Genomic DNA, 10,022 nt, shown 5'->3' with positions numbered 1-10,022 from the left:
GAGTTTTAGCTTACAATTGCGTTTTTCGACCATTTCGGTAGAGTCAAAGCTGACCGAAAGTTGGAATTTTTGCACTTAACGTTATTTATATGAAAATATTTCAAAACTGATAAAAGCTACAACCATGGGTTGTCTTTTGTTGTATTGTGCATGAAATTGCGCACATTTCCATATATAAAACTTTATGTAACGGCAAATTTAAAAGGTGCAAACATTAGGACAATCGCACGAAAAAATTTATCGGAAGAGTTATCGCACGAACGTAAGGAAAAAGTTTTTTCATAAATTCACCATAAATCGAAATATTGTGCTAGAGACGTCCAATTTGTTGCAAAATGAAGGCAAATGATTGAATATTACTATAATATAAGAATTTTAGCTTACAATTGCGTTTCTCGACCATTTCTGTAGAGTCAAAGTTGACGAAGGTTGAAATTTTTGCACTTATCGTTATTTATATGAAAATATTTCAAAATTGATAAAAGCTACAATCATGAGTATTTTTTAGTTGTATTGTGCATGAAATTGCGCACATTTTCATATATAATACTTCATGTAAAGGATAATTTAAAATGGTGCAATAATTATGTCAAAGTGACGAAATAATTTCCGAGATGTGTCACTGATACTTTTTAGTGCGATAAGAAAGAAATTCGCGCTTGCGCGCCTGCGTAGCGATTGTAAACAAAACAACGCCTTGATCCGTGAACTCCCAGCATCCCCCAAGGCGCGTGATACAAAAGTTTTCGGCTGGTAGGCCTATAAGTATTTTTCCGCGAATTTTTAAAAAAAACTTTTTTGAGCCGACGTATGATACGTCCAATCGGCATACGGGAGACATTTTGACTCGACGTTTAATACGTCCAATCGGCGTAAGAGGGTTAATTGGGTTCCCCATCCCTATACCAATCCAAGCCAAAGAATGGGTCTAAAACCAGGATTGCAGATGGCGCTCGGGTCGGGTAGTAGCAGTAGTAACGGTGGCGAGAGGAAAGGTGTGGCCGGTAGAACAGCCCATCCCATGAGAGGGATTTTGGAAAGGAAACCTCTAATTGGCAGAAGACCTGTGAAAGTGGCTTCCACTCGCCTTGTACTTTATACACGACACCCTTAGGGTGCTCACGCGAGGGTAGTAACCTCAGCATACCATGCTAGCTTTTTTCTTTGGTATATTTAGAACCTATTTATACTAGAAAAGAGAGCAGCAGGAACCTTTTCACCGGGCGACACAGGTCTTCCCCCAGAAATAAATTTTTCCTTCGTTAAAATCCCTTTTTTATTCATCAAATTTGTAGAAAGGGTCTTGAATGTTAAGGTTACTCAATAATGTCAGGAGTTGTTAATGACCAGGATGAAGTAAAAGAATGTTATCAGAGATTATACATTGGTGTAGGGTGAATACTAGGGTCATAACAGTGCCTATTGACTCATAGTTAGTAGATTTTAGCTTTGCTTATTTGTAATATCTAAGTAGGATCTGCAAGAGTCTTTATCCTATACGTATATTTTCTCACAAGCATTTTGTCTCAGTTCAGTATTAGCCATCTGGGAGCTCTGTATTGAACTATTCAGGATACAAAAACTTTTGAAAATGTGCATCAGTTTTATTATTGGCTCTAAAGTAGCCCTATATTAATCAAAGTACATATTTTATTTTATAACTCATCTGGGTTTAACATCACCTATTAATCATTTACAGGTATGTACCTACTTAGACTTCTTTTTTTTTTTAAGATTCATGAAAGTAATTTCAGCTATCAAAGAGCTCAGTTTACTGATGGGTACATTTTTTTTCTTGGATATCTTGTAAATTTAATACATGTATGTTTAAGGTACATAGTTTCTACCTAAATTATTTAGCAGAGTTAATATCATTTATCAAGTCTCTTTGTGTACTGTATTTTTGTGGTATACTAGATGCACTTTTTTTTTACCGAAAATAATGTCTCAAAAATTCACCCCAGTTTTTATGTAAAGGTAAGGCCTCCCATAGGCTAACATTGTCCCTGACACTCACCATTGTTGGCTAATTCTATGTGTAAAAAGCTCAGTTTTCTGAAGAGTACATCCTTTTTATTTTATTAGATATCTTGTAAGTTTAATAATGATATAGTTAGGGTACATAGTTTTCACATAAATTTCATAGGAAAGTTAATATCAGTTATCAAGTGGAATATCATTTTTACCAAGATAGTTATTTTAGAGTTTAGTGTGTTAGTTTTTATCTCTGTTTAATGGTAAATGGAGAGCTTGTTACAAATGCCCTAGTTTTCATGTGATAAAGAAGTACTTGCTTAAATTTGTAAGAAGTTTGTCATGACAATAATACATCTTGCGTAACTTGAAATGTAAATTTGTTAAGTATTTAATGCCATAGGTACTGTGACAGGAATATTGCTGTTGTGACATCCCTGCATACTTCAGGATACTGCTGGCATGCCAATGTTCTAAATTGTTGATAGTAGCACCCTAGCTTAACAATACATCACACTGGCAATGGTAGCCTATAAAAGAAAAATGGTGCATAATAATGTAGTTGGTGAGCACTGATGTTTGCCAAGTTGAGGCAGTTCCTAATAGATAAACTAAAATTCAGAATGTTCTAACAGGAGTTTGGCACAACTGACCATGGTTCACATTAAATAATTTTGTTTTACTGAACATGATTTGAGGCAGTTATTAGTAAACTCAGATTCAAAATATTACTTTAAATGGAGGTAGGTACATATTGTTAAAAATGAGATCTTAGTTCAGTGAATAAATATAAATCAAAACTGCTGTTTTAAGTGGAATTTAACAAGGAAATTTAATTATAAATTAATATACAAACTCAGTTATGAGAACATTCTGTCTTAATTGTACATTATCAGTAGGTAGACTGTGCGTATTAAGTGTATTATGTGGGGAAACTTCATTTCTTAGTGCACTTCATAGCAGTTAAGATAGTAGCTACTTATTGACTGATATTATTATGCAAGTCACACACATATCTTTCCTTGTAGGTTTTCAGAGTGGGATCGATTTTCCAAAGTGTAAATTGTAGTAAATTTATGTTAAAGAAGGTGAACAGCTAAGTGGCAATAAGGGTTATTGAGGTAGGGTTAAGGGAAAGCATTTCATAGTCAGATTTATAAACTTACACCTAAAATTATTTTGTATGAAGCTACTATTTAAGTAGCTACGTATGTCTGGTATAGGTCATTCATCTTACCGTGTCTTGATACATGGATTTTTTTATATTAAGGTATATAGCTGTTACATTTATGTGAGTTATCATAGAAATCCTGTTGGATTTCAGTAATATGTTCAAGTCTAGATTTGATCAACTGTATTGTTAAAAAGTTTATTTTAAAATGTGTATAATGGGAATGTATTGTACGGTATTGTGCTCCTCCAATACCAAATTGTACGTTGATTTTGTTGTCAAAGGACTTCTGTACATCAGCTTTTTTCTCAGTTCTCAGTCTCCTAGCTTTATTTTAATAAGTTTTGTCGTATAATAAGCCAAAATAAATGATTTAAAATCTTTTAGCACCAAAAATAATAATATACAATTACAATCTGGTGATAATCGTAGTAGCGATTATTCTTTGTACTTTTCTTTAGCCATAGAAAGAAGGTTTGAGAGATTTTTCTTAATTAGTATAGTCTTGAGAAATTGCTTCCGCATCTAGAACCTCTTTGCCCTTTTATTCGTAGTGGATTTTCTTATTATTAAAATTGAAGATGCACACTAAATCAGGGGCAATTTATGGAGCCTCTGGTACAAAAATTGAGCATATAAACACCTTGCATATCAGCATCACAACTTGTAAGCTGCAGGGTTACACATTTTTGTGCTGTATGAGCAGTTCTGATCACTGACCACTTGGCAGCAGTCCACATGCGCGCGCTCTCTCTCTCTCTCTCTCTCTCTGTGTGTGGTTTGTGTGTTTTTTTTTTTACCGGAAGAAGCACTAGAAACTCTGTGGTAGACTTTAGAGGTGCCTCACACTGAGGAACATGGGGTAACCCGAACAAGATGTAAGGTCTGTAAGGTAAGGTATGGAAGGGATTTTGTAAGTGTTCTGCAACATTTCAGTTTTTCTTTTTACAAGTATATTAAATAGTATATTAAATTACCGTAGATCTAACATAATAGCAAGAACAAACCCTGGATCAGCCATTAGGGAGTTGAGAATGTTTTCTCAGTGGTCTGTTTTAGGCATAGTAATCATTTTGTTGAAACAACGCTTTGCACTCTATAGAATGTGAAGCTTCCTTTACATTATTATGCTGTGAGCATCTTTTATTACACTGTTGAAGCAGCCATTTGCAATTTTGGTTGCAGAATTATTCACTTTCTTCTCTGAAGCATTATTTCTTCATTCATTGCTGAAGTACAGGTATTCCTATACTCTACATGTTTGGAAGCATTAGTACATACTGCACACAAGGAGTCTTGCATACCCTACATATCTTGCTGACACCCCGACACATTTTGTACACTATTAAAGTGCTTTTACAGTTTGTCATCCTCACACATGGATTCTTCTCTAAACATTTACACTATTCATATTTTAATTTTTGAAGACATCACTCTTTATTTTGACCATGATTACAGATACAGGTATCTAGATCAGAGTTTAAGGTGTGAAATTATAGATCTGAGGTTGAAAAGTAAAGAAGTTATGATAAATCTTTGGATGCAAAGTTATTTGTGTTTATCATGAAATAGTTAAGTGAAATCTCAAGTTTTTTGTTGTAAACTTTGTGCTTTTGAAAGTTTGGGCCATAATATAAATTGTGTTACTTTATTGTATAACTTTTTGAGAAGGTTGAATTTTTGTGTTCAATGCTGATGAAAGGTGAGAACTAGAGCATTGCCATTAAACATTAACTCTTGAGAGTTTAGAGAAAACTGAAGTATTGCTTGTTATTTATGGACATTGGTTAAGGTACAGAAGTCCTCATTTATGTATGCAGTGCGTAAATAGACTAATGTACTGGAAATAATTTAAATAAAGGACTCCAAGGGTCAGTATTGCAGTGACCCAAGGCTGGAGTGTCCTCAGCTGGAGGTATTATACCTTGTCATTCATCAGCTTTGAAGCTGACTCAAAGTGCTGCTTTATAAGTTGACAGGTGATTGCCAGTGGGAAAAGTCCTTTAGGCCTCCTATGCGTTTTCCCAGTTGTATTACTATTTTCTTTATCAGTGCTGAAAAATGCCTTCATTTAATTTTGTTAGACACCTTCAAAGGTAAAAGAATGCTTACTATGTTCATGCGGTCCAAGGAGGCTGTGGTTAGGTTACCCCCCACCCACCGAGTCAAGCCTTAACTTACATCACTCTTATGACTGTAATTGTACTGAAGCATACGAGTATGCTTGCTTGACATGTCTTATGTATTCATATCCCAGAATTTATCATCAAACAGATTTATAATGGCAAAGAAAACCCTTGTTTATTTTTATATGGATAACATGTAAGAAAATCTACAGTATTCATACATTATGATATTCTGTTTTGAGTTTTCTTCAAGATTTCATACTAGATTTTCTGCCATGTCTTGTAATATAACTTAGTCTTTGTATTTAGTCCTGTGCAAAAGGAGAAACATTAATGAAATGACAATAGATTATATATATATATATATATATATATATATATATATATATATATATATATATATATATATTGTCAAATCTGTTAAGCCATTATATAATTGGCTTTGTAGTTGATCGATTCTTGACTTGGAGCTCTGTGGATGAATATACTTATAAATATGTGGGTAGGGTTATATGGTTTATATTCAGTGGTATTTATATATAAGACTTTTTTTTCACTGTTGAGAATTGACTAAAGTTACCTTGTATAGTTAGATGTAAACCTGTTGAGATGTCTGACTTCATATTGAAAAAAAAAAAACTGTCATTTTTAGATATATTTTCATTCAGAGTTGTTTACGCATTGAAGTTATTAGATTTTCTTGGGCAGAATTGGTCTTGTATTTTGCTGATGTTGGATTTGATTTAACTGTATGACGAGATAGTTTTTCTTACAGTGAGGCCTCGCTTAGTCACGGATCAGCAATCACGGATTCAGTTAATCACGGGTTTTTCCTTGGACCACTTCTCAGTCTATATTGCTGGTATGAATCCGTGGTAGGCTAAGCCTCGTCCGGTTCCGATAACCAACAAATGCATGAACAGATTCACATTATGATGTTAACTGACAATAAAGGTAATAAAACCATTCTCACCTTATATATTATTGGCATATCTTCATAATATATAGCCTATTCTTGGAATAATCCCACATCATTGACATCAACTTGTAGTTGAGCGGCCAGCAGAAATGTAAACATTGAGTTACACTTAACAGCACCTTTGTCATTCTTAACCTTTTAGAAATGTTAATAGTAGTAGTGTAATTACAGTAGTAATAATATTTAGGAAAACATTAATTTTCAATTCGAACTTCATTATTGTTTTGGTATAACGTAATCAACTTCTCTGAACACTGCAGTCATACAAAAGATATTGTCATAGATTATCGTATTGTTGTTTGCGATCGGCGACGAAGCGTAAACGTAATAAAACCATTTTTACCTTATATATTATTGTCATATATTGATAATAAAACGCATATCTTATATATTATTGGCATATCTTCATAATAAAAAGCCTCTTCAAGGAATAATTCCTTGGGGAATGCATTTATCAAAAGACAAAAATACACTTTACATGTTTACAGCATGCAATGGTTACTTTATTTTGATGTGATTACATTAATATTACAGTATGGTACTCTAAGCAGTACAGTAACTATTTTTTATCATAAATGTATATTCATTCACGAAAAAAATACGTATGACGACCATGACGTCACCAAACCTAGTCTTGTTCGTACATACTATCTTTACACAATGTGATAGTGGTTACACCGTTCTACAAGCTACCGATGTATTTTTACGTAAGTATCCTCTAAATTCTGTCATAAATCACTTTACTTGCTTTTTTTTTGTGGAGCCCAAGTAGTACGTATATCCCGGAAAATTAACAAAATCGCGAATTTTATCATAGAGCAAGATTCACTAATTACTGTGTTTTCTTATTCTTTTCGTGACTAAATGCATTTTTAGGATACACTCATTTACAAATTTTCAAATACTATGAATGTAAATAGCAAAATCTCTCTCTCTCTCTCTCTCTCTCTCTCTCTTATCACTTGCAGAAAAAACTATAATACTGATCTATTATTATCGTAATAAAAGAACAAAATGGCCTTTTATTCTTTCTGTGATTTATGAAACTGCTTCAATACAACTTTTATAGTTGTTAATGATTATCACATTATAACAGTATACAAGAGAATATCTTACCACTATCCATGTTTCATTTCTTATCACCATAAAAATATTTAAAATACAAATTTCATTAAGTTATTCTCGAGCTAAGCTAGTAACAGTATTCTTATCCTAAGCTGCTCTCTCAAGCTATTCAACAGTTATTCTCATCCCAAGCTGCTCTCTCTCTCTCTCTCTCTCTCTCTCTCTCTCTCTCTCTCTCTCTCTCAATGAAATATGAATTACTGTATCATAATATCATAAACTATTATGTACAAAGTTAAAAATAATAATAATTCCATTAATAAATTCGTTTCTTTTAGCAACTAAATTGTTTTCCAAAATAATTTTTTCGGTAATAAACGTCCATCAGCTGATTCTAAACGTAAACAAAAGACAAAACTAGATTTTTATTGCTGTATTTTGCTGTTTATACATTAATATTATAGTTGGGTGCTGTAATCTTTACAGTATATCATGTTATTTTTATTATAAATATGTTCATTCACAAAATAGATATACTATGTACTTTTAGTTTGGTGCAGCAGCCAAATCATGAAAATAGAAAGGAATTGTTAGGTAATATACTTTTGTTTGCTGATCTGATGAAGGGGAAATTGAAGATAGGAAAGAATAACTTTGAAACTGTCTTGAATTTAGTTTAAGGTGATAGTTGAAGACATATTTGGTGCTTGAACAAAAGTAGGCAGTTATAAACATTGAAATAGTGGTCTTGGGTGGGTTAATTATTAAAGTAGGCAGTTTAAAGCAATTTTTAGGGGGGCTACCAGGATAACACGGGTATTTATCACGGGGGGTTCTGGGCCCTATCCCCCGCGATTATGGAGGCCCTACTGTATAGTAGTTTAATTGAAACTTTCACAGAATTATTGATAAGCACTGAATAATGATTTACGTCCTTCCATAAAGATATAAATTAAATTATTATAACATTTAAGAAGTTAAAAGTTATTTATCCTTTTGTCAAGTTTATGACAAAAGTTTTAATTATGTTTTGGGCACATTGCCGTTTCAAAAGGGGGTATCAGGTTGGGGCTTAAATACCTTCTCATCTTAAGCTGACATTTCATTTGTCCATTTGACATAAAGAAGGGTAAATACCACAATGGCCATATTTTTAGAGGATGTGTAATAAACCTTACAAATTAATAACTAATAACATCATCAGTAATTGGAAAAATAAACTGTTATACAAATATAAATCTTGGAGGAAGTTTGATGGATATATTTGCCTTAGAAAGGACAGAAAGCCATATGATAAGTATAGCAAGTAAATTGTGATACCAAATTCTTGGTGAGTTGGAAAGGTTATTGTTCTGCCATCAAATACCAGACTAAAAGGCATGTTGGGAGTTTAGTGGTTCTATAAATTATTTAGATAAAATTGAATGCCAAGGGTGATTTCGAGGACATATTTTCTGTCACTCATGTTCAGGTTACCTTTCTAATTGAAGGCTCAAGTGATATGAAAGAATTTATATAAAGTGGTGAATTTTAATGAAGTAGAAACTCTGGATAAGTTTGTTGCACTACTGCACAGAAGTTACTCAGATACTGTGCAGAATTTACTCGGATATTGAATATCAATTCTGCAGATGTCTTCGGTTGATGGTTCTTCGATTACAGGTGTTTGTTGGTTTTCTGTGAAGACACTTTAGAAATAAAAGTGTTGTAATGGGTAAGTGAATTTTGTGTTGCATTTCAGAATCAAATCTGTATAGACGTATGTCCCTAATATGATGTGGTTATGTTATGGTGGTATTACTTTGCAGAATTGCTTGGTAAGGAGTACCCTTTATATGATTAGAGTTTTGATTTTTGTGTTTATAGAGATTTAAGATAAACTGGTGGTGCTTTTACAATGCTACAATGTTGTCTTGGCACCCTTTACTAACACCTGATAACTTAGAATTTAATGGACTAATGGTGGTGTAAGGACAACGCCTTATTGCAATTTTCTCTGTATATAATTCTACAATCGCGTTGTTCTTGTTTCCCTCCTCGAGAGCGTTCAGCGGGCTTTCCGCCAATGTATATATCTTATAAGATCATATTATATGTACTTTTATATTCCAAGTTATATGTCTCGCAAGAAACTCAAATCGGCTCTCGCCGACCCACTTTTACTATCTCGCGGGTCGGATACCACATTTCCGCCACATACCGTACATTTGAATTTCCTAACCTGTAATAAAGATCAGTACGCTTCTACCTGCCTCTCTGTTCGCACCTCACAACTGGTGACCTCCCGGTTTGGATGGTGACCCAAGCGGTTTTGGCTCAGCCATTAAGGGACTAACTACCGCCGCTCACCCTCAGAGATCTTTAGCGGCATCACACGGCGCCTCAGTTTAGATCTCTGAAAGCTCCTACCGTGGAAAAAACCAATGCCTCTAACGGACTAAATATGGCATACTTTTCCAAGGTGTGTTCAGGCGTTCCTCGAACGGTTTGGCCCGCCATTTACGACCCATGTCGACCGTTTTGTGAGAGTGGACAATGGACGCAGACAGTTCTGCGTGAGAGACCCAGGCCTCCTCTGCCTCAACAACAGTCTCGCACACAGCTGCCGCTCAAGCTGTCAAATTGCCCCGCTTCACAACAGCGAACCCAACTGCCTGGTTCATCCGAGCTGAAGGGCAATTCCGGGTCGCAGGACTCACAGACAAGG

Source organism: Macrobrachium nipponense, chromosome 39 (assembly GCF_015104395.2).
Source record: "Macrobrachium nipponense isolate FS-2020 chromosome 39, ASM1510439v2, whole genome shotgun sequence".
Lineage (NCBI taxonomy): Eukaryota > Metazoa > Arthropoda > Malacostraca > Decapoda > Palaemonidae > Macrobrachium > Macrobrachium nipponense.
This window is presented reverse-complemented; position numbering follows the sequence as displayed.